The sequence below is a fragment of the Rhododendron vialii genome, chromosome 12a (assembly GCF_030253575.1).
Source record: "Rhododendron vialii isolate Sample 1 chromosome 12a, ASM3025357v1".
Lineage (NCBI taxonomy): Eukaryota > Viridiplantae > Streptophyta > Magnoliopsida > Ericales > Ericaceae > Rhododendron > Rhododendron vialii.
Genome location: NC_080568.1, coordinates 21,767,792 through 21,792,349, shown reverse-complemented (window position 1 = coordinate 21,792,349; position 24,558 = coordinate 21,767,792). Strand labels below are relative to the sequence as shown.

General features: G+C 34.4%; 1 long non-coding RNA gene across 1 annotated transcript; it reads right to left on the bottom strand.

The window, feature by feature from the left end:
* Positions 1-773: 773 nt before the first annotated feature.
* On the bottom strand, positions 774-21,876 carry LOC131310872 (uncharacterized). The gene is made up of 3 exons (XR_009195325.1): positions 21,545-21,876; positions 3,731-3,874; positions 774-884 (listed from the first exon to the last, which is right to left on the bottom strand). It is a non-coding gene; the product is annotated as an uncharacterized LOC131310872 (long non-coding RNA).
* Positions 21,877-24,558: the final 2,682 nt, after the last annotated feature.

The following is a 24,558-nucleotide window of genomic DNA, read 5'->3' as shown; positions in this document are numbered from 1 at the left end:
AATCCAAAATCATAATGGCACTGTATGCCGATACCCATTCTCCCAAATTTCCAACAGCCTCTCAACTTCAAGCAACCACCCAACAAAATTAACAATAAACTAAGATAAAGTAGTAACTAAGAAAAAAAAACAATGTTAGCACGAGCAATTCCAATCACCCGAACCACCACCCACACGACACAACACCATCATCCCATATTTGGCCAATATTCCCACGCCGCACACCGCCACAAAATCCGAACCCCCCCTCTCTCACTCCGATTAACCACATCAAGTAATCCCTCCACAAACATTACAAATATCCCAATAATTTTGCTCGACACTTGTGCGGTAGTGCCCAATCCATGGACCTATTGCTTTGTGAAATGGTAGATCAAAAGAACGAGAGAGATTAAGTGAAATATTACCTCGAAAGAATCCAAAGATAATCTCCTCTCTACTACGGCTGCTGCTCTACTCAAAAGTCGACGTTTCTTAAAACCAACGCTAATGAACTGGTGAAATAATATGCCCAAGATAAAGTCTATCAAACTACCCACTAATTACTCACGTTCTCCCCTTAATAATAGGTAACCACTTAATAAAAGTATTTAATACGGTACAACACCAAAGACTAAAACTATTTAGACTTATACCCCAACACTATAATTGTCCGACAACGGTTATACTAGCCGGAGAGAGAATAATATCAATTAGGATCCAAACCATAAAATCCTCTATTTTTTTTTTACAGAATATAATTATTAGGAATAAGAAAAGACGGGGGTAACAATAGGAGACTGGGTTCCACCAAAGGCCTCGACCTCGAAGGTAATATAGTGATTTAAACGAGCAACAAGCTATGAGCATACCTTGACGACCCTCACAAACCAGTAATCCGTTTTCTAGTGTATATTTCCAGAAACTAATAAGTTAAAAGTTAATGGAGGAATATATGGACAAAACAAATAAATCCACACATATGGTGATAGCGTTGTAATGTTCGGTAGCCATCCATGACGCCTTTTCGGCCTGCTAAAGGAACTAGGGATTCTTGTCAAAGTTTTCATGTGGATGAATTAAACCAATGATATGCACATTCTGGAGAACATACTCAACGTCAAATCCCTTCAAACAACCATATCCATTATCAGGAATTCTACAGATAAAGTCATAAAACAAGTTTGAACTATTTGATACACTCACACATCCATGCATGCATGCATGTTGGGATTTTAGCGAAAGCAAACCAAAGCCTAGATTTGAAACTAAATAATTCACAGACAAAATGACGATGAAAAAGAACTTGAATGAGGGACACACAAGAATTCACGTGGTTCAGCCAAAAACAATCTACATCCACGGGAGATATCCATTCTTTATGATATGAGAATAATCAGTACAAAATACCTGGATAAATAACATTACCCAATTTCTTGTCACACCCACTCTCCCCACCAAAAAAATAATCTACAATTGGATTAAAAAAAACACACCCTATTATGTCTCATCTTTCAATAGCATAAATACATAAGTATTTATATAGGGCCGGCCCTGAGCTGAGGTGCACAAAATGACCTACTTAAACCCCCGAATTTTGGCTCAAAATTAGGGCCCTAGAAAGGTATAGCCATGTATGTAATAAATGTTTAATTTAGTGCACATATAACAAATGAGTTAGCTCGCCTCATGGCATAGCTTTTTTTTCCTATCCAATAATTACATGGTTCAAGTACTATGGGCCTAACTTTTCATTCTTCACAAAAATATTTTTTTCATCTCACAAACTCAGTTCCAAAGGGATATCTTTTTTATTGGTGTAAAAAATAATATGAGTGAAAATTCTTTTTAATCGAAACAATGAAACGAAATATGGGTGGAACAAAAAACCAAAATATGGGACCAAGAAACTATCATTTTGAGGTTAGTTTTATTTTAATTTTTTCTAAAAAATACATAGGGCCCCAGTTTTACAAGTTCATCCTAGGCCTCAAGAATCTCAAGGTCGGCCTTGTATTTATAGGATTAGGGGGACCTAATTCTCACAAGGTTGGATACAAGCTGCGAATGAATCCCTTAAAAGTCTACAAAAAGGTCTTGAAGCTATCTCCAAATTGATATTGGTGCCTATCAAGTTGAGATATGTAGCCACCCATATGATATTCACATCTCCAATAATACATACATACATACATACCTCACTCTTGTTCATCTATTCAGAGTAGCTATTACGCCAATCAATATCATCATCAGAATCGTCGAATGATTGCTCCAGTTCTTTTTGCTCTCCTAGTTGATTTTGTCATTGTTTCCTGTCATCCGACGTCCCCGATTTCCACTTCAATGATTTCTTCTGTTTTTCGATTCCTTCTCGCGCCAGTTTTGGTTGCTTTGGGTTAGCACATTCCTCTGACGACCCCAATTTTGAATTCTCTCCTCATTGAAATTCGTGAGGCATGTCTCCTTCTTCAGTGTAGAAAATTGTAACGGCGGGGACAAGGGGAACGAGGTTTTGGGTGAATATAAAGAATGAAAAAGAGGTGGATTAGGTTTAGATAGTAGTAGAGCTATCTACGAAAAATCGAGAACCGTGAAATCGGACTGGACCAAACTGATCCATGCCTTTTGGATTGGATCCGTGGATTAATGGTCCGGACACGAATTTGAAAATTGAAAAATCGTAAGATACGGTTCGGTCCACGGATTTTCATTACAAAATCGTGAATTAACCGAATCAGACCGAGAAATATTTAAAAACAATAAATATATATATGTGTAATATTTAGTAAATAATTATAAGTTTTACCAATTGATTTTAATTTTTTCAGCAATTTTAATTTAATGTGATACTATTTGTTTGTTTTGTGTTGGCTAGTTTTCATTAGGTTTTATAGAATGTAATAAGCAGATAATGTTTGGACAATACTTCATTTGGTTTCTATATTGGTGGATGTAATGGTAGATTATAATGCTCGTTTTTTTTGGTAGCAAGAATTTGATTTTTTTTGGTTGGATTTGCAATTTAGTGTTTATGGAATGTAATCCATGGATAAAACTGGAACCAAAACATGACTCACGGATTGGATTGGAACTGAACCGTAGGACTTTTGGTCCGGACACATATTGTATTTTTTTTAAACCGGGACTCGTCGATTAGGATTGGATTCATAGCAATCCGGACAACGGACAGTCCTATTTAGTAGGGTTTTAAAGTCTTTATTGTTATACGCAAATAGAGGTACATGCCTATCAAATGTAAAACCACATAAACATACTAATCTATGACGATGTCATGGAAACAGTTCCAGAAGAGCTAAATTATTTCTCCTTCTCAACATAACAAAAACTATTGGACTGTTTTCTGCTTTCCCTTTTCACCATAACGAAAGCTATTGAACTATATAATGCGTAGAGTACTCATCAACAAAAACAAGAATAGTGAATAAGACATGCAACTAAACCATACCTTTGAGCAATTAGGATTCTGGTTTAATTCTGCAAAAGTTGACTTCGATCGGATTCTCATCAATTCCAACGTACACCAAAGCTTGGAAGAGCACAAGAGACTGGGTTCCACCAAAGGCCTCGATCTAGAAGGTAATATAGTGATTTAAACCAGCAACAAGCTGTGAGCATACCTTGACGACCCTCACAAACCAATAATCTGTTTTGTAGAGTATATTTCCAAAAACTAGTAAGTTAAAAGTTAATGGAGAAATATAATGGACAAAACAAATAAATCCACACATACGTTGATAGCATCGTAGTGTCCAGTAGCCATCCTTGATGCCTTTTCGACCTGCTCAAGGAACTAGGGATTCTTGTAGAAGTTTTTATGTGGATGAATTAAACCAATCATATACACATTCTGGGGAACATACTCAATGTCAAATCCCTTTAAATAGCCATATCCATTATCAGGAATTCTACAGATAAAGTCATAAAACAAGTTTGAACTATTTGATACACACACACATCCATGCATGCATGTTGGAATTTTAGTAGAAGCAAACCAAAGCCTAGATTTGAAACTAAATAATTCGCAGACAACAAATAAATGACAATGAAAAAGAACTCGAATGAGGGACACACAAGAATTCACGTGGTTCGGCCAAAAACAATCTACATCCATGCAAGATATCTGTTTTTTACGATATGAGAATAATCAATACAAAATACCCAGGTAAATAACATTACCCAATTCCTTGTCACACCCACTCTCCCCACCCAAAAAATAATCTTCAATTGGAATAAAAAAACACACACCCTATTATGTCTCATCTTTCAATAGCATAAATACATAAGCATTTATATAGGGCCGGCCCTGAGTTGAGGCACACAAAACGACCAACTTAAACACCCGAATTTTGGCTCAAAATTAGGGCCTTAGAAAGGTATAGCCATGTGCACATATAACAGATGAGCTAGCTCGCCTCACAACATAGCTTTATTTTCCAATCCAATAGGTACATGGTTCAAGTACTATGGGACTAACTAATAATTCACAGACAACAAATAAATGACAATGAAAAAGAACTCAAATGAAGGACACAAAAATTCACGTGGTCCGACCAAAAATAAGCTACAACCACGGGAGATATCTGTTCTTTACGATATGAGAATAATCAATACAAAATACCCGGGTAAATAACATTACCCAATTCCTTGTCACACCCACTCTCCCCACCCAAAAAATAATCTACAATTGGATTAAAAAAAAACACACCCTATTATGTCTCATCTTTCAATAGCATAAATATATAAGTCTTTATATAGGGCCGGCCCTGAGCTGAGGCGCACAAAATGACCAACTTAAACCCCCGAATTTTGGCTCAAAATTAGGGCCCTAGAAAGGTATAGCCATGTATATAATAAATGTTTAATTTAGTGCACATATAACAAATGAGCTAGCTCACCTCACGGCATAGCTTTATTTTCCCATCCAATAGGTACATGGTTCAAGTACTATGGGCCTAACTTTTCATTCTTCACAAGAATATTTTTTTATGACAATATATATATATTCAAACTAGTATTAAACTAGGACATCTCTTTTTTTATGACAATATCTATTGTGATGAATCAATGATGTGAGAAATTTTGACGAAGCAAAAGCTAATGTTAAATTAATGAATATGTCTCTACTATTTATTGACAACAGAAGATAGTAACAGATGAATTATACTAATCTTAGGCACTCATGCGTACTTAAAACTTCAATTAGGCAATGTAGTTAGGTTATGAAAGGAAACTTGATTCTATCACGACTTTAATAGGACAATCAGGTTAGTTGACCGGTAATCGTTACTAGCAAATCGAGATATAAAGTAGTTTGATTATATGATACAGTAACAAATTAAAAGCAGAGTTAAAAATAAAGAAAGTGATTGTAAATAACGTAGAGCAATTTAAAAAATATATTTAGAACAGCATCGAAAATGCCTGAAAAATTATATGAGCAATCGAAACAATGAAACAAAATATGGGAGGAAAAAAAAAAACCAAAATATGGGACCAAGTAACTATCATTTTGAGGTTAGTTTTATTTTATTTTTTTCTAAAAAATACACAAGGCCCCAATTTTACAAGTTCCTCCTAGGCCTCAAAAATCTCAGCGCCGGCCTTGTAGGGCTATTAGCTGAGTCCGAAAAATCGGTTTGAACAAGGAAAATCGGATCGAATTTTTCAAACCGGTCGAATAATTTCGATCCGGTTTTAAAAAATTTATTTTTTGAAAACTGATTTGGTTTCCGGTTTATGTGTTCTAAAAATTGGTCAAAACTGAATCGATTATATATATATATGTATATATATATACCAAAAGGGGGCAGAAGCACAGACACAGTAGAGGAACATGGGTATTATCAGAGTAGGGGAGAGAGATACAGAGTGGGAGGTGATCCAAAGGAGGAGGTGACTGAGATATTTATAGAAAAGTGACTGAAGAAATCAATCAGTTAATCAACAATAGTAAAAGCAAAAGTTGAAAGTTGAATGATACGTTTAATTGAAAAGGAATCAATTATGAATAGTTAAATCCGTAGGTGAATAGTAACTGAACAGTAATGAATAGTAATTCGGATGAATAGTGCAATTACTAGAACTTGTAATTGAGTATAGAATAACTTAATATGAACAAAAGTATGAACCAAAAGTAATTACTGGAACTGTAATTCAATTACTGAATTAAAACAGTACATGAATGGTTTACCGGTTTACAAAGGAAGCTGGAGTAGATTGATACTCAGCAATTAACTGGGATAGAAGAGTATATTCAGAACTCTAATAACTTTGTAGAAGAGTGTCTAAAATATCTCTGAGTTACTTGAGAGCAAGTATGCAATTAACTCTGTAATTGGCTCTAATTGCCTCCTCCTACTACATTACTCTTGGATCCTTTTATAGACTAAGGTCCCGAGTATTACAAATAGTACTAGCATGTGACTTTTCCCCTTTCGGTGGAGAAATGATGACTAAAGTAGGTGACTAGCCCTGCTTTCGGTGCTGGTAGGACCAGAAGCGGAAATAATTGGTTGTTGTTGCTGCTTTCGGTGTAGATAGTCAAAAGTAATAATTGACTGCTGACTGTTGGTGCTTTTTGGTGGAGAATGAAGCAATAATTGACTGCTGAATAATTGACTATGCCATTTTGTTTAGGCAAATGGGTCTTGAGCATCTTGAAAAGCAGATCGATATGGGTTTTTGCAAGATGTTGCTGTGACTGATTCTTCAGATGAATTGTCTTCTTCTTCTTGACTGGCTTGAGCAATTAATTGTTGAGCTAACATCAATAATTGTGAACACTTGGTTTTTGACTTGGATTTTGACTGTATGAGAGAACTTGGAGTTGGACTTCCAAGTCTAATTGTAGAAAATGTTGGTGAACTTGGTTCAGGAAGAACTGACTTCTGTTTATTCGGGTGAACCTGTGTAATTGGAACTGGAGTTTTGACTGGAGTTGGGACTTTGACTGGGAATTCTTCTTTGACTTGTTCAATGATGCGATGATGCTTGAATGCACCCCACCATTTTACCAAATACTGGCGAGTAACTGTTTTGTTATTGATGCTGTATCGCCATTTGAAGATCCATGGTACCTTGTATTTTGCCATGAATAGTAGGAGAATAGGAAATTGACCAGTGTGATGGTTGGTTGGGTATAAAGTGGAAAAATAGTTGACTTGATCCATAAGTTCAATTGGTAATAGTTCAGGAATGGCTCCATTTTGGTGCCACCATCTGGAGAACCAAGACGGAATTACCGATTTGAATTTGTGATCAAATGAGAAAAACCAAGAGTGGGTAAATGATTCATTTTCATGGAGGATGACTTTGAACCAAGAATCAATATAATCGTAGTAATTATATTGAATTGGGTGACCAGGAAGATTTCTGAGCAAAGATGGGTGTCCCCATTCATCAAGACTGACTATATTGTGAATGTAGAGGGAATGGTAAATGACTTTATTTGGATTGACTCTATCAGTAATAGGTTTGATTACAATTGACTTGTGGTGGAGAAGAATGTCTTTGTAAAAAAAAAAGGTTTTATCTGGGTGAGCAGGAATGAAATGCCAACCCGGAGGAAAAAAGGCTTTGACTAATTCGAGGGGGCTGTGAATATTTTTGTGGACTGATTCAATGGAAAATAAATTGGTTTGCAACTGATTTGAGAACATATTCAGTGGTGCTTGCTGGGTAAGTAAATTTTGGTTGACTTAGCTGGATGGACTGGTTTGAAGAAAAGGGATCCATTGTGGATGGTGTAATAATGTGACTAGAGAAAGGAGTGTATGCAAGTGCAGAACTGTAACTGGTCTTGGGGATTTGCCCAAGAACTTGGTACTTGTTGCCGCAATCTGCTGGAGGGAGTGCGAGCTGGTTTTTTGTAAGTAAAGCTGGATTCTTGCTTTTGTCTGTCATTGTAAGACTAAAATTGGGTTGTTTGTAAGTATGATGAATAATGAATGCTGCTGGAAAATGGCTTTAAATAGCTGAGAAGTACTTTTTATGATTTGTTAAATAAAAATTCTCTGGTAAGAAAATCAGGGATAGAATTTTGGTCTTCCTTAATATATTCAATATCAAAATCAAAAATATTTAAAATTGACTGCCACCTGGCAAAGATCTGTTTACTAACTATGTTCTTAACATCTTGTTCCAGAACATATTTCGCACTTTTACAATCAATTTTGACTAAAAACTTTTGGTTTAATATATCATCTTGAAATTTTGAAATACATAAGACTAGTGCTAAAATTTCTTTTTTAATAGTACTGTAATTACTTTGTGCTTTATTCCATAGACCAGAATGAAATCGAACAATTTATTCAGGGGAACTAGAATTGACTTTTTGGAGGAGGATACCACCATAACCAATATCTGAGGCATCAGTTTGGATAACTTTAAAAGAATTGACTGTAGGAATACCTAGACATGGTAATGTCTTGACATATTTTTTGACTTGCTGGACTATAGAAGTGTGTAGGGATGACCAAGGAGGGGGCTTGTCTTTTAATCTTTCAAATAGGGGTTGACATGTTTTCCTAAGATCTTTATAGAATTCTGCTATGTAATTTAAAGATCCTAAAAATCTTTGCAATTGATTTTTGTCAGTAATTTCATCAGGAAATTTATCAGCAAATTGAATTGCTCTACTAATTGGTACTATGGTGGACTGATGAATATCGTATCCTAAAAATCTTATTTTAGTTTGAAATAATTTAATTTTAGGGGCAGATATGACTAAACCATTATTTTTAATGGTATTGACAAATGTATTTAAGTGTTTCCAATGTTCATCAATAGAATTGGAAAAGATGAGAACATCATCTATGTAAACAATGATGAATTGACTGAATGGGTTAAATATTTCATTCATGATATTTTGGAATTCACTTGGTGCATTTTTTAATCCAAAATGCATTACATTCCATTCGTAATGTCCAAAAGGTGTAGTAAATGCTGTTTTGTACCTATCATTGGGATGTAACTGGATCTGCCAAAATCCACTTTTTAAATCAAATTTTGAAAAGATTACTGCATTGCTTAATCGGTTGATTAAATCTTTTTTATTAGGTATTGGGTATCTGATCCATTCTAATACTTCATTTAATGGTTTGTAATTAATAACTAGTCGTGGTACGCCTCTTTCTTTTTCTGCATTTTTATTGACATAGAAAGCTGGACACGACCATGGTGATTTACTTTTTTGAATAATGTTATTACTTAGTAATTCATTAATTTCTTTCTTGCAGGTTTCCATTACTTCAGGGTTCATTTGAATAGGTCTGGATTTTGTAGGGATCTGATTTTCATTAAATTCTTTTACGTATGGGAGATTTACTATGTGCTTTTTTCGATGCCAAAAGGCACTAGGAAGGTTAGAACAAACTTCTTTTACTAGTTTTTCTTTAAATTGTTCAATTTTTTGATTAAGAATTTTATCAGTAAGGTATTGTTCAACTAATTTATATCTGATTTCATTCTGTAGGAATCTTAGTTGATTTTCTTTCTGATTTAAAGAAGGTATATGGTAGTTTTTAATTTGCTTTAATTCACGAAATTCTGGTTTTGTTAAAAATTTAAATATTACTTGTTGACCAAAAGGTTTAGTGGTAATTCCTTCGTGATTAGTTATAAAAGGATAAAGTAAACAAATAAAAGGTGTTCCTAAAATCACCCTATCAGTTAAGTCTTGGAGTAACACAAAAGAAGTTCTAAAGCAAACTTCATCTTGACAAATATGTACTTTGGGTAATTTATAATTAATTTGCATTTTACTACCATTTGCAGAGCTCAATTGTTCAGTTGTTTTGTGAAAATACATAGTAGGAACCAAACCTTCTTGTATACAATTAAGGTCTGCTCCTGTGTCAATAAGAGCACTGACTTCTATTTGGAAATCACGTACTACTAATTTAACTTTAGTATACCATTTTTGGTAGCAATCCTGATAATTAGTATCTTCTTCGTTCTGAGCTTTTAACTGATTGTCAGATTCTTTTAATTTGGTAATTCCTTTTTTAATAAGATTAACCTCTTGTCTGAGATTTGGTACAGTAGTTTGTTTAATAGTTTGATTTGATTCTATTTTAGTAGGGGATTGACCAGGGGTGCTATGGGGAATAAAATTCATTGTTTTCTTTGTGACTGTTGTAACTGTATTAACTTTTTTGTAATATTTTTCTAGGTAATGGAAAAAATAGATTTCGGTTCTTATTTCGTTCATAAAATTCTCCCATTGAGCAATTATCTTTGTTTGTCTAGATTGTGAATATTTACTAGCATAGTCTTTCCTTTTTTGTTTATTTCTCTTAGACTTAAATTCTTTGTATAATTTATCAAAATTAATTTCAAAATCTTTATGTAAAACGAGTAAACTTTGGTCAACTATTTCTTCAAAATCTGTTTGAGTTGGAGACCCTTGGGAGGTGTCTTTATCTTCAAATTTTGACTGGGTAGAATAACAGGGTTTACTAATTTGTGAGCTTGACTCAACGCCTTTTAGTTTAATGTTAGGGTCAAGCAAATTTTTGTCTTTCTTAGGCTTGGTGACTGATCTGTCAATAGTAACTGAGCTATTTGACCGACTTAATTCTTTGATTCTCAGAGGAGGGTTTGTTCTTTGTTGATCAAAACTTATCCTAACCGTACCATCTAGGTATTGTTGAATATAATCTAGATCAATCGTGTCATTTTGGAGTTTCTGTGGGAAACTATCATTTTCACTAAGCCAACTAGCTGGTAACTGGATGTCATTCCAAGAAATGATTTTGGGCACTTGAATATTGGCATTTGTTCTACTTTGAATAAGGACAGTTTTGTCTTTTGGACTTTTGACTAATGCGTGAATATTTAAATTAGTTTTCATACATTTGTAATAAAGACGATAGATTAATGCAATGGACTGACTTCCTTCAAGCATTTGAGTGATTGCACCAGCAGTTTGGATATTTAAAGTTAATGCTTTTAAAATATTCTTGTCATTTAAACTAAGGGGTAAATCGGGGTAGCAGTTGAAGTAAACTGGACCATTATGTAGGCTTGACTCCATTAATCCTAACAAACTATCACTATAGATTGTGAATCTGCTATCTCTTAGAGATAGTAATACTGAGGAATTTAATCCTTTTCTTGTAAGTGGTTTAATAGCTACTTGTATTAATCCTACATGAATATATTTATATCCTCTTTCGAGGTGTCTTTTAATTGATTGTTGACTAAGAAGAGAACATCGTTCTTCTTGTTTAGTAATAGCATAAACATGTTTTGCAGTTTTTGCTACTTGATCCGTGCGAAAAGTATCATCTAAGAAACTTGATTTGTTAATCTCTTTTACTGGGATTTTGAGAATATTCCAATTAGTTAATCATGTATCTAGATCTTGATACACATGTTCTTCTTGGTTGACTATGTCCGACAACTCAGATAAATTAGCCTTTGAAGAATTGGCTGAAGAACTACACTTGAATAATCTGTTCATTGTGTTTATTCCTAAAGATTCTTCTTTTAGTAATTTACTCCTAAAGTCTTCTCTTTTAGTATTTTAACTCTAAATTACCCTGATAAAGACATACCCCACTTAACACATACCCATAACCTACTGAACACATATCCTAAGTTTTTTCCCAACCCCTAACTGCCCACCTGGGACTTACTCACGGGGACTTTTACGGATTACTACAGGGTGGCTCAAAGTGGGTGGCCAGTGCAAGGTGCTCGACCGAAGGCAACTAGAATTAATCTACCAATTGAAAATACAGCAGGAATAAATAACTAAACGAAAGATCAGGGGGAACAAATCAACTTACAGTTTACTCAGTGTTTAATCCTTCAACAATTTCCTACTTGGCTCTGATACCAAGAGGGGGCGGAAGCACAGACACATTAGAGGAACATGGGTATTATCAGAGTAGGGGAGAGAGATACAGAGTGGGAGGTGATCCAAAAGGAGGAGGTGACTGAGATATTTATAGAAAATGACTAAAGAAATCAATCAGTTAATCAATAATAGTAAAAGCAAAAGTTGAAAGTTGAATGATACGTTTAATTGAAAAGGAATCAATTATGAATAGTTAAATCCGTGGGTGAATAGTATCATGAACAGTAATGAATAGTAATTCGGATGAATAGTGCAATTACTAGAACTTGTAATTGAGTATAGAATAACTTAATATGAACAAAAATATGAACCAAAAGTAATTACTGGAACTGTAATTCAATTACTGAATTAAAACAGTACATGAATGGTTTACCGGTTTACAAAGGAAGCTGGAGTAGATTGATACTCAGCAATTAACTGGGATAGAAGAGTATATTCAGAACTCTAATAACTTTGTAGAAGAGTATCTAAAATATCTCTGAGTTACTTGAGAGCAAGTATGCAATTAACTCTGTAATTGGCTCTAATTGCCTCCCTTACTACATTACTCTTGGATCCTTTTATAGACTAAGGTCCTGAGTATTACAAATAATTCAATCTCGTGACTTTTCTCCTTTCGGTGGAGAAATGATGACTAAAGTAGATAACTGGCTCTGCTTTCGGTGCTGGTAGGACCAAAAGTAGAAATAATTGATGACTGTTGCTGCTTTCGGTGCAGATGGTCAAAAGCAATAATTGACTGCTGACTGTTGGGCCAAAAGTGATAATTGGTTGTTAACTAGGACTCCATCATGTTGTCTAAATTCTGCAATTCTTCACTTGGAAGATTATCCCAATAATCTTGCCCGTTGTCTTCATTCATTTCTAGGCAATCCGGGCTGGATGCTTGGTCATCTTCGGATAGGGGATTCATGTTATGATCCCAGTAGAACTTGTAGTCTTTGACTAAGTTTTGGAATTTTGTATAAAAAATAAATGGCACGTCTTGAAGAGGATCAGTGGACTTGATTTTTTGAACAAGATCTTCACAAATTAAGTGATACCTTCCTTCTTGGAAATAATCCTCATTTCCAAGATTACTCGCAATTGACTTTGCCCTGTGATGTCTGATCTGTGCTCTAATGGGTGCAGAACAAAGCCATGGGCATTCATCTTCAATAAGATTAATAGGTGCATGTATCTTGCTAAAAGGCCAATTAGTAGAGAGATACATGATATGTTGTGCTAGTATCACATTCCCTGTGTTTGTCCATTCGGGCATTTTACTAGAGATTAAAACCTGGCATTTCATTGCCCTATGTTTATTGAAGACATTGTTGACACATATGGCTAACTTTCTAGTGACTCGGTCAGTTTGGTCTGGGTCAGTAAAAATGAGTTGTTTAAGAAAACCATGGTCTAATAGGGTCATTGGGCTGATTTGAATATCTTGGCCTTTGTATGGAAGGACAAGGTCTTGGAAGTGTTGCATATGGATGCAGGCTTGGGGGATGCTGAATATTAACTGGCAAGGACAATCATACCTTTCTAGAGGTATTTCTAAACATAGAGGATTAGTTTTGGGGCAGTTAACTCGGTCTTGATTTTCATTATAGTGAGTTTCCCAAGTGATTGATAATCCTGGGGTTGGTTGACTGGCTAATTTAGTAAGGGTTTCAAATAGGAATTCTTGAAAATGGTGACCAGATTGCCTGGCCAAATGTTGAATGTGGCTCACTACATCTAATGGTAGTGACTTGGGGAGTAGGAATTAGGATTGTGGTAAAGCTATGGTTTTGAAAGTTTTTTTTTGAAAAATTTCAAATACACTTACGCTTTCACCATCATCCAGTAGGGATGACTGCACATGTACCCCTTTACTATCATCCAGTGGGGATGATAGTTTTTTCTCTTCTTTTACCAGTGGGGTAAAAGAGGTCTTCTTGGCTTCAATTGACTGATTCTTCAATGTAGTGAGTTCTGCTTTGAGCTGATTATTTTCAGTTGACTGCTGGTAATACCTGCAGTTTAAATCAAAATATTTGCAAGTCATTGAATCACAATGCTTACAAGAAAGGAGGTTAGTAGATGAACTAGTGCTGACTAAAGATGGGTTAATTAAAACTCCATCAAGAAAACTAGGGAAAACAACTCCACTAGTTTGCTGATTAAAATAAATACTTAAACAATTTAAGCTGTCTAATAATTATGGTGATCCCCTTTCGTATTCCAGAGGTTATCCAGAAGACATTGTTGGGTTTCATCCATGCTCTTTAAGTAATTTAGCTTCCTAAATTTTGTGCTTGCTCCTTCAGGGAATACAGACAGAAGGATTTTCCCAAATGGAATTGTTTTCTGTTGACTTTGAGCCATCTGTAAAATAATCAAATGAATCATTAGTAGGATAAATAGAGCAATTTTGCAATTGACTTAGTTCATTTTTGTCTGGTGTTGATAAAATTCAAAAGTGACTTGTTGATCACAAGACATGATGTTGTTACTGGTGACTGTGAATGGATAGAGTAAATAAATGAAGGGCATTCCTAGAATTACTTTGTCAGTTAAATTTTTGACTAAAACAAAAGAGGTTTTGAAACCAATTTTATTTTGGCAAATATTGACTTCGGGTAATTTGTATTTAATTATCATTTTACTTCCATTTGCAGAACTTAATCGTTCAGTTATTTCTTGATAATATTTAACAGGTATCAAACTTTCCTGAATACAATTTAAATCTGCTCCTGTATCGATGTGAGCAGTAACTTGTATTTTATAATCACCTATTATCAATTTAATACGGGCATGCCATTTCTGTATGTTTATTTGATTGATTATACTTAATCTGTGACTATTATGGTTACTGTTGGGTTGGTCAATATCTTGATCACTGTTTGGGTGGTCAATATCTTTTTCTTGGCTGGGATTTTGAGTATCAACTTCGAAGGTTTCTTCAGAAGATGAACTGTCTTTCTTTTTTCTGAGGAATTTGTTAGTTAGTGCTAATGTCGGAAGTTGGTTTTTAATCTTTGTAATTTCTATTTTAATAAGTTTTTATTTCATGCTGTAAATCATGCAGAGTGACTTCTTTATTAATTTTATTAAAACGTTCTATAGTAGCATTGAGGCTTACTGTTGGTTTATTGTATTGGGGTTATTTCCCTTGTTGTAACAAGAGCTGTTTGAGTTTTTTAATATATTGTTGTTTTAATTCTAAATCATCTATTCGGCTGATTAGATCAATTAATAATTCTTCTTCTGGTAATTCTTTAGTAAGTACATTTAATTTTTTACAACAATTATCAGTACAACCAATTTTAATTTGATCTTCATTTGGACTTTCACTAAGGGAATGATAATCAGAGAATGTACTAATATCTTCTTCATCATCAGAATTGTTTAGATTTGCAATTCTGAAAATCTCCAAGATATGCTGTTTATCAGTATCAGATATATTTAGTTGACTGATTTTGGCTTGGACTTTACATTCAGTTTTGTAATGTCCCTTTTTACCACAGTTATAACACATAATGTTACTTTTGTCATCATTCTTCTTTTTATTCTTTTGATTCTTGGGTTTTTCGTAATATTTTTCTTTAGATGATTTGGGTTTACTATTTTTTGAGTATCGATAATTCTTACTATTGTAGGTTGGTTTAGTATGGTGTTTGGGTTTCCTTCGTGATGGTGCTACAGGTGGTAGACCATACTGTTCACAAAAGTTTCCTAACTCATACTTGGCTTTATTTTTATCTTTCTGGGCTTGTTTACTAATTTTCATATCAATGCACATTCTTAGTCCTTCTTTTTGAATGGTACTAATAATGTCACCATACGTTAATTTATCATATTCAATGACTCCTGTTGGTTGACTAAGAACATCCCTAATTTTGTGAGCAAATAAATTAGGAAGTCCATTAATAAACTTTTCTTTCCAAAATGATTTTGTACAATCATCTCTGAGCATGACTCTAGATGTAAAAACATCTTTGTACCACCTAAAATCACTTAATGTTGGACAATGCAAATTGCTTAGTTGATCATGTATCCTAGAAGTAATGTTACTGGGTTGTCCAATAAAATGTTTAATGATGGTATAAATTAAAGTATTTATTCCATCTGGTGCTCCCATTCCAATTTCGTTGTCAAAAATTGAGAGACCATTTTCATTCAGTTGGACAGCATGTTTAATTTCTTCTCGTGACTCATGGGTGAGATATTTATCCCACCATGCTTTTAACATTCCAGTGAAACCAGAAGTCAATAGATCAACTATTTGTAGTTGATTGAGATCTGTATTACCTAAGTAGCTGTTAGCAGCCATTGACATGTGGTTTAATTTTTCTAATATTTGGTGTTCACTCAAGCCATCAATATTCCATTCATATAATTTATTAGAAGAAACAGAAAATTGATTGGATAGATTATTTTCCTCATATTGTAAATCAGGAGGAGTTGGTCTAGAGTACCAATTTTTGGTCAGAGTGGTATGGTTAGTTGAGGGATTAATAAGACGGTTGATTCCTTGATTGGAGAACTGGTTTTGGAGTTGTGTGATTTCTTCATCAGAAGAAGATTCTTCTTTTTGACTAGAAGTACTAGTGTCACAATTTTTTTGTGATCGTAGAAACTTGGGGTGACTCTTGTTCAGATTTAATGGTTAATTTTGTTAGTATGTCATCAATCATTTGAATATTTTGATTCCGGTTGATGTTAATATTTTCTCTCTTTTCTGGAAGACGTATAAGGGGTGCTTCTATTTGTTTACTAGAGGATGGGAAAATGCAAAAAGATCTTTCATCAATTTTGGTTTTCATTTTATCTAATTGGTTACCTATGATTTTTAGACATTGATTGGTGTAATTAATTTGTTCAACAATTTGTTTGCATTCTATTCTTTCACTGGGTAATTTGAATGGAGATGCAGTAATAAATGTATTTTTGTAATCAATAATAATGGGTTATAAGGGAGGATGACTAGAGTTTGTAGTGGTGTTATCTGATTTTCTCCATCTTGTTTTTGTAATAGTGTTGACTTTTTTATAAAAATCTTCTAAGTATTTGAAAAAGTAGATTTCAGTCCTTGTATTTTTCATGAAATCTTCCTATTGAGTAATTATCTTTGCTTGCCTAGATTGTGAGTATTTATTAGCATAGTCTTTTCTTTTTTGTTTATTTTCTTTTGACTTAAATTCTTTGTATAATTTAGCAAAATTAATTTCAAAGTCTTTGTGTAAAACAAGTAGAATTGGTTGTGTAGAGTAACTAGGTTTACTAACTTGTGATGTAAATTCGTGAGATTCTTTTACTGGAATTTTGGGAATATCTAGATCTTGATACTCATGTTCTTCTTGGTTGACTATGTCCGACAACTCAGATAAATTAGCCATTGAAGAACTGGCTGAAGAACTACACATGAATAATCTGTTCATTGTGTTTATTCCTAAAGATTCTTCTTTTAGTAATTTACTCTTAAAGTCTTCTCTTTTAGTATTTTAACTCTAAATTACCCTGATAAAGACATACCCCACTTAACACATACTCATAACCTACTGAACACATACCCTAAGTTTTTTCCCAACCCCTAACTGCCCACCTGGGACTTACTCACGGGGACTTTTGCGGATTACTACAGGGTGGCTCAAAGTGGGTGGCTAGTGCAAGGTGCTCGACCGAAGGCAACTAGAATTAATCTACCAATTGAAAATACAGCAGGAATAAATAACTAAACGAAAGATCAGGGGGAACAAATCAACTTACAGTTTACTCAGTGTTTAATCCTTCAACAATTTCCTACTTGGCTTTGATACCAAAAGGGGGCGGAAGCACAGACACGTCTTGAAAAGGGATCCATTGTAATTAGAGTTCTGAATATACTCTTCTATCCCAGTTAATTGCTGAGTATCAATCTACTCCAGCTTCCTTTATAAACCGGTAAACCATTCATGTACTGTTTTAATTCAGTAATTGAATTACAGTTCCAGTAATTACATTTGGTTCATACTTTTGTTCATATTAAGTTATTCTATACTCAATTACAAGTTCTAGTAATTGCACTATTCATCCGAATTACTATTCATTACTGTTCATGGTACTATTCACCCACGGATTTAACTATTCATAATTGATTCCTTTTCAATTAAACGTATCATTCAACTTTCAACTTTTGCTTTTACTATTGTTGATTAACTGATTGATTTCTTCAGTCACTTTTCTATAAATATCTCAGTCACCTCCTCCTTTTGCATCACCTCCCACTCTGTATCTCTCTCCCCTACTCTGATAATACCCATTGCTCTCAAGTAACTCGGAGATATTTTAGATACTCTTCTACAAAGTTATTAGAGTTCTGAATATACTCTTCTATCCCAGTTAATTGCTGAGTATCAATCTACTCCAGCTTCCTTTGTAAACCGGTAAACCATTCATGTACTGTTTTAATTCAGTAATTGAATTACAGTTCCAGTAATTACTATCATCTTGAAATTTTGAAATACATAAGACTAGTGCTAAAATTTCTTTTTTAATAGTACTGTAATTACTTTGTGCTTTATTCCATAGACCAGAATGAAATCGAACAACTTGTTCAGGGGAACTAGAATTGACTTTTTGGAGGAGGATACCACCATAACCAATATCTGAGGCATCAGTTTGGATAACTTTAAAAGAATTGACTGTAGGAATACCTAGACATGGTAATGTCTTGACATATTTTTTGACTTGCTGGACTATAGAAGTGTGTAGGGATGACCAAGGAGGGGGCTTGTCTTTTAATCTTTCAAATAGGGGTTGACATGTTTTCCTAAGATCTTTATAGAATTCTGCTATGTAATTTAAAGATCCTAAAAATCTTTGCAATTGATTTTTGTCAGTAATTTCATCAGGAAATTTATCAGCAAATTGAATTGCTCTACTAATTGGTACTATGGTGGACTGATGAATATCGTATCCTAAAAATCTTATTTTAGTTTGAAATAATTTAATTTTAAGGGCAGATATGACTAAACCATTATTTTTAATGGTATTGACAAATGTATTTAAGTGTTTCCAATGTTCATCAATAGTATTGGAAAAGATGAGAACATCATCTATGTAAACAATGATGAATTGACTGAATGGGTTAAATATTTCATTCATGATATTTTGGAATTCACTTGGTGCATTTTTTAATCCAAAATGCATTACATTCCATTCGTAATGTCCAAAAGGTGTAGTAAATGCTGTTTTGTACCTATCATTGGGATGTAACTGGATCTGCCAAAATCCACTTTTTAAATCAAATTTTGAAAAGATTACTGCATTGCTTAATCGGTTGATTAAATTTTTTTTATTAGGTATTGGGTATCTGATCCATTTTAATACTTCATTTAATAGTTTGTAATTAATAACTAGTCGTGGTACGCCTCTTTCTTTTTCTGCATTTTTATTGACATAGAAAGCTGGACACGACCATGGTGATTTACTTTTTTGAATGATGTTATTACTTAGTAATTCATTAATTTCTTTCTTGCAGGTTTCCATTACTTCAGGGTTCATTTGAATAGGTCTGAATTTTGTAGGGATCTGATTTTCATTAAATTCTTTTACGTATGGGAGATTTACTATGTGCTTTTTCCGATGCCAAAAGGCACTAGGAAGGTTAGAACAAACTTCTTTTACTAGTTTTTCTTTAAATTGTTCAATTTTTTGATTAAGATTTTTATCAGTAAGGTATTGTTCAACTAATTTATATCTGATTTCATTCTGTAGGAATCTTAGTTGATTTTCTTTCTGATTTAAAGAAGGTATATGGTAGTTTTTAATTTGCTTTAATTCACGAAATTCTGATTTTGTTAAAAATTTAAATATTACTTGTTGACCAAAAGGTTTAGTGGTAATTCCTTCGTGATTAGTTGTAAAAGGATAAAGTAAACAAATAAAAGGTGTTCCTAAAATCACCCTATCAGTTAAGTCGGTCAAATAGCTCAGTTACTATTGACAGATCAGTCACCAAGCCTAAGAAAGACAAAAATTTGCTTGACCCTAACATTAAACTAAAAGGCGTTGAGTCAAGCTCACAAATTAGTAAACCCTGTTATTCTACCCAGTCAAAATTTGAAGATGAAGACACCTCCCAAGGGTCTCCAACTCAAACAGATTTTGAAGAAATAGTTGACCAAAGTTTACTCGTTTTACATAAAGATTTTGAAATTAATTTTGATAAATTATACAAAGAATTTAAGTCTAAGAAAAATAAACAAAAAAGGAAAGACTATGCTAGTAAATATTCACAATCTAGACAAACAAAGATAATTGCTCAATGGGAGAATTTTATGAACGAAATAAGAACCGAAATCTATTTTTTCCATTACTTAGAAAAATATTACAAAAAAGTTAATACAGTTACAACAGTCACAAAGAAAACAATGAATTTTATTCCCCATAGCACCCCTGGTCAATCCCCTACTAAAATAGAATCAAATCAAACTATTAAACAAACTACTGTACCAAATCTCAGACAAGAGGTTAATCTTATTAAAAAAGGAATTACCAAATTAAATGAATCTGACAATCAGTTAAAAGCTCAGAATGAAGAAGATACTAATTACCAGGATTGCTACCAAAAATAGTATACTAAAGTTAAATTAGTAGTACGTGATTTCCAAATAGAAGTCAGTGCTCTTATTGACACAGGAGCAGACCTTAATTGTATACAAGAAGGTTTGGTTCCTATTATGTATTTTCACAAAACAACTGAACAATTGAGTTCTGCAAATGGTAGTAAAATATATATATATATATATATATATATATATATATAATAATTATAGAGGAGAGGAATCGAACCCTGAAACTCTTGAAAACCCTCGCCACTCTTTACCACCGAGCTACCCAACCTTTTGGTATATTTTGGTCTACTAAATATATTTATTATACACAATTAATCAATTTTTTATCTTTATCAATACTCAATACGTTTACAGTTTATCAATCCAGCCCTAATTTTATTTCATCATAACCACAACCCCGCACTCCAGTCATGGCGATTTCGCCGATTTGAATCCCTCACTCTCTCTCTCTCTCTCATAGTCTCATCTCTTCTATCAACGACGAGGTCGAGGAACGACTGGCACAGCCGCACAAGTTCGAAACCGACCCACCACTCACAAACAGATCTCTCTTCTCTCCCTCTCTCCGTCTATGTAGTATCTCTCTGTCTTTGTTAGTGTTTGATTTTTTCATTATGGCCACCGCTGCTGTTTGTACTTTGTTTCGGTTCATTTGTAATGTTTGTATCATTATTGTGGTTCTCAAAAGCCACTATCGACCGGCTGTCTCTCATCTCCGATCAATAGATCTATTGTTTTTGGGTTGAATCGAAGATTTTTTGATGTGTTGGGCCCAAAATGTGGCCCATGAAAGAAAACTGGATAAATCGGACCGAAACCGGTTGAGCTGGTACCATATGATCTCAACCGGTTCCGACTTGTAAAATTCCCAAACCGAATAACCTATTTCGATCAAAAAAATGGCAAAATCGATCGAAACCAGACCGGTATCACCCTTACTCACAAGGTTGGGTACAAGCTGCGAATGAATCCTGTAAAAGTCAAAAAGGGTCTTGAAGCTATTTCCAAATTGATATTGGTGCCTATCAAGTTGAGATATGTAGCCACCCATATGATATTCACATCTCCAACAATACATACATGCATACATACATACCTCACTCTTGTTGATCTGTTCAGCATAGTGATTACGCCAATCAATATCGTCATCAGAATCGTTGAATGATTTCTCCAGTTCTTTTTGCTCTCCTAGTTGATTTTGTCTTTGTTTCTTGTCATCCGACGACCCCGATTTCCGCTTCAACGATTTCTTCTATTTTTCGATTCCTTCTCGCGCCAGTTTTGGTTGCTTTGGGTTAGCACATTCCTCCGACGACCCCAATTTCGAATTCTCTCCTCGTTGAAATTTGCAAGGCATGTCTCCTTCTTCAGTGCGGAAAACCGTAATGGCAGGGGGAACGAAGTTTTGGGCGAATATAAAGAATGAAAAAGAGGTGGATTAGGTTTAGATAGTAGTAGGGCTGTCCAAGAAAAATCGAGAACCGTGAAATCGGACCGGACCAAACTAATTAGTGCTTTTTGGATTGGATCCGTGAATTAATGGTCCGGACACGAATTTGAAAATTGAAAAATCATAAGATACGGTTTGGTCCACGGATTTTCATTACAAAACCATGAATTAACCGAATCAGACCGTGAAATATTCAATAGTAATAATAATAATAATAATAATAATAATAAATATTAATAATATATGTGTAATATTTGGTAAATAATTATAAGTTTTACCAATTGATTTTAATTTTTTCAGCAATTTTAACTTAATGTGATACTATTTGTTTGTTTTGTGTTGGCTAGTTTTCATTAGGTTTTATGGAATATAATAAGTAGATAATGTTTGGACAATACTTCATTTGGTTGCTATATTGGTGGATGTAATGGCAAATTGAAATGCTCGTTTTTTTGGTGGCAAGAATTTGATTTTTTGGTTGAATTTTCAATTTAGTGTTTATGGAATGTAATCCGTGGATAAAATCGGAACCGAAACATGACTCACAGATTGGATTGGAACGAACCGCAGGAATTTTGGTTCGGACATGTACTGTATTTTTTTAAAACCGTGACTCGCTGATTAGGATTGGATTCATAGCAATCCGGACCACGGACAATCCTATTTAGTAGGGTTACAAATTTTGTTTGGTAGGATGAAACCTAGGCAATTACTGACTAGGTGAAGTGTGAATGGACCTTATAAACACACGCAACCCCAAATCTCCAATGTGGGATTACCACATTGAAAGCCAGTAGGGTTACAAATAAAGCGAGCCGTTCGTGAATTGTTTAAGACTCGGCTCAGTAAAGGCTCGTTTGAGTTTAATTTGCGTACTAAGCGAACTGAATCTAAGCTTCAATTTTACGCTTGTTTAATATAATAGTCAAAACTAAACCTGACATTATTCGCCTCGTTTAGGCTCAAGAATATACTCTATTGTATATCTCATAATAATTTTACATTGAATATATATAATGTATGAGCTTATTGATGTACAAAAAAATGTATTTGTAGTTCTAGACCTGTATGAGAGCATAAATATCTAATAATATTAACTCGCAAACAAGATACTTTTTCTTCACACACCAAAAAAGGAGAAAATACCTCTTTTTTGTTTTTTATCTGCGTTATATTTTGGTTTGGACTGCTAAAAATTAATGTTATATTTTGGTTTGGACTGCTAAAAATCAATGTCCTATCTTTAATTTTTTTTTTTATTCCAGAAAGTTCATGCGTTTTACTTCTGTATCAATAAATACTATAGTGTACACAAAAAAATACTATAGTACATGCAAATATCATTAGGTTCAAAAGCCTCTAAAGTCCGAACTCTCGATTCTAAATTCTTAAAAATTTTATTTTTATTTTTGAGAGAGCACGTGCAGAGAAAATTTTGTGACTTCTAGGAAGTGGGAAATTGGGTTTTATTCATATAAATAAGATAAGTAATATTACACTTTTTGATTTTTGTTTGTTTGCTTTGTTTATCCAACATTTTTCACAATTGTTATTTACTTTGAATTAATTCTATTCATACTCAGAATTTTAATACATAACCGTATTTATTTTTCCTTGCATAGAACTGAAAACCGCTAGTTTTGATATAAAGACAAGTAAAATTATTCAAAGAGCTTAGCTTCACAGGTAACTTTTGAAGCGCCACTTTAGTCACTATCTTTTAAAAAAAAGTTCAATCATCCTCCCAAGAAGTTGAATAATAAGAGGGGGATATGAAGGGGATCATTTTAGAAGCGGGGGGGGGATGATATTCCTACGTTGCCCTTGCTTCTTACCACAGGTGAAACTACATCTGCCCCCAAATAGAACGTCTCTCTCTCTCTCTGTGCTCTGTCTCTCTCAAGCTTCATTGAGTCGCCGACGTCCCTCTCGCTCACTCTGCTCTCTCCAGCAGCAATGAGTAACGGTTAGATCCGTCCTCCGTCGTCTTCCAGCCTTGGGTTGCCTTTCCACGACACCAAATCTGTAAATCGGTTAGACCCTTGTCTGAATCTGTAAATTCGTATTGTAAATTGGGTGCTAGTAAATCGGGAGTTTCATTCATAAATCTGTATTTCCATTTCATTCTTGAATTGTCGTCGTTCTCAGACCCAACTCCGGCGTCTGAGATGGGTTGGTTTGGCTGCTTCTGTGCACGAGAGATGAGAAGAGATGACACAGTGATGCGTTAGTTCTTCTTCCTGGTGTGAATAGCGGGGGGCTTTTGGTTAAAAAAAAGGAGGGGATAAGATTTAACCGGGGGGTGGAGGGAGGTGCAAAAATAATCGGCCTCCAAGTGACTTATCTGGGTTCTTCGAAGCAAATAAACGCCGGATATACATATCTGGCTTCTCCCTATATCTGGCTTCTCCCTATATCCCCTCCCTTGTACCTCTAACAAACAGGCCATAAGTTAGGAACCAAACGGATAATCGATGGATGAGCAACACAATCCAAGCATAGAAATTGTCCCCGCTAACGTAAGTTGCCAATTCCACCAACTATTCAGGAGGCGGGTTACAATGGGATGGTATGGGAGTAGAGGTCAAAATATCAAACTTATGATATGGACAGTTTAATCCAATTCCCACCAAACATGGGTTGAGACGGTACATGCATAA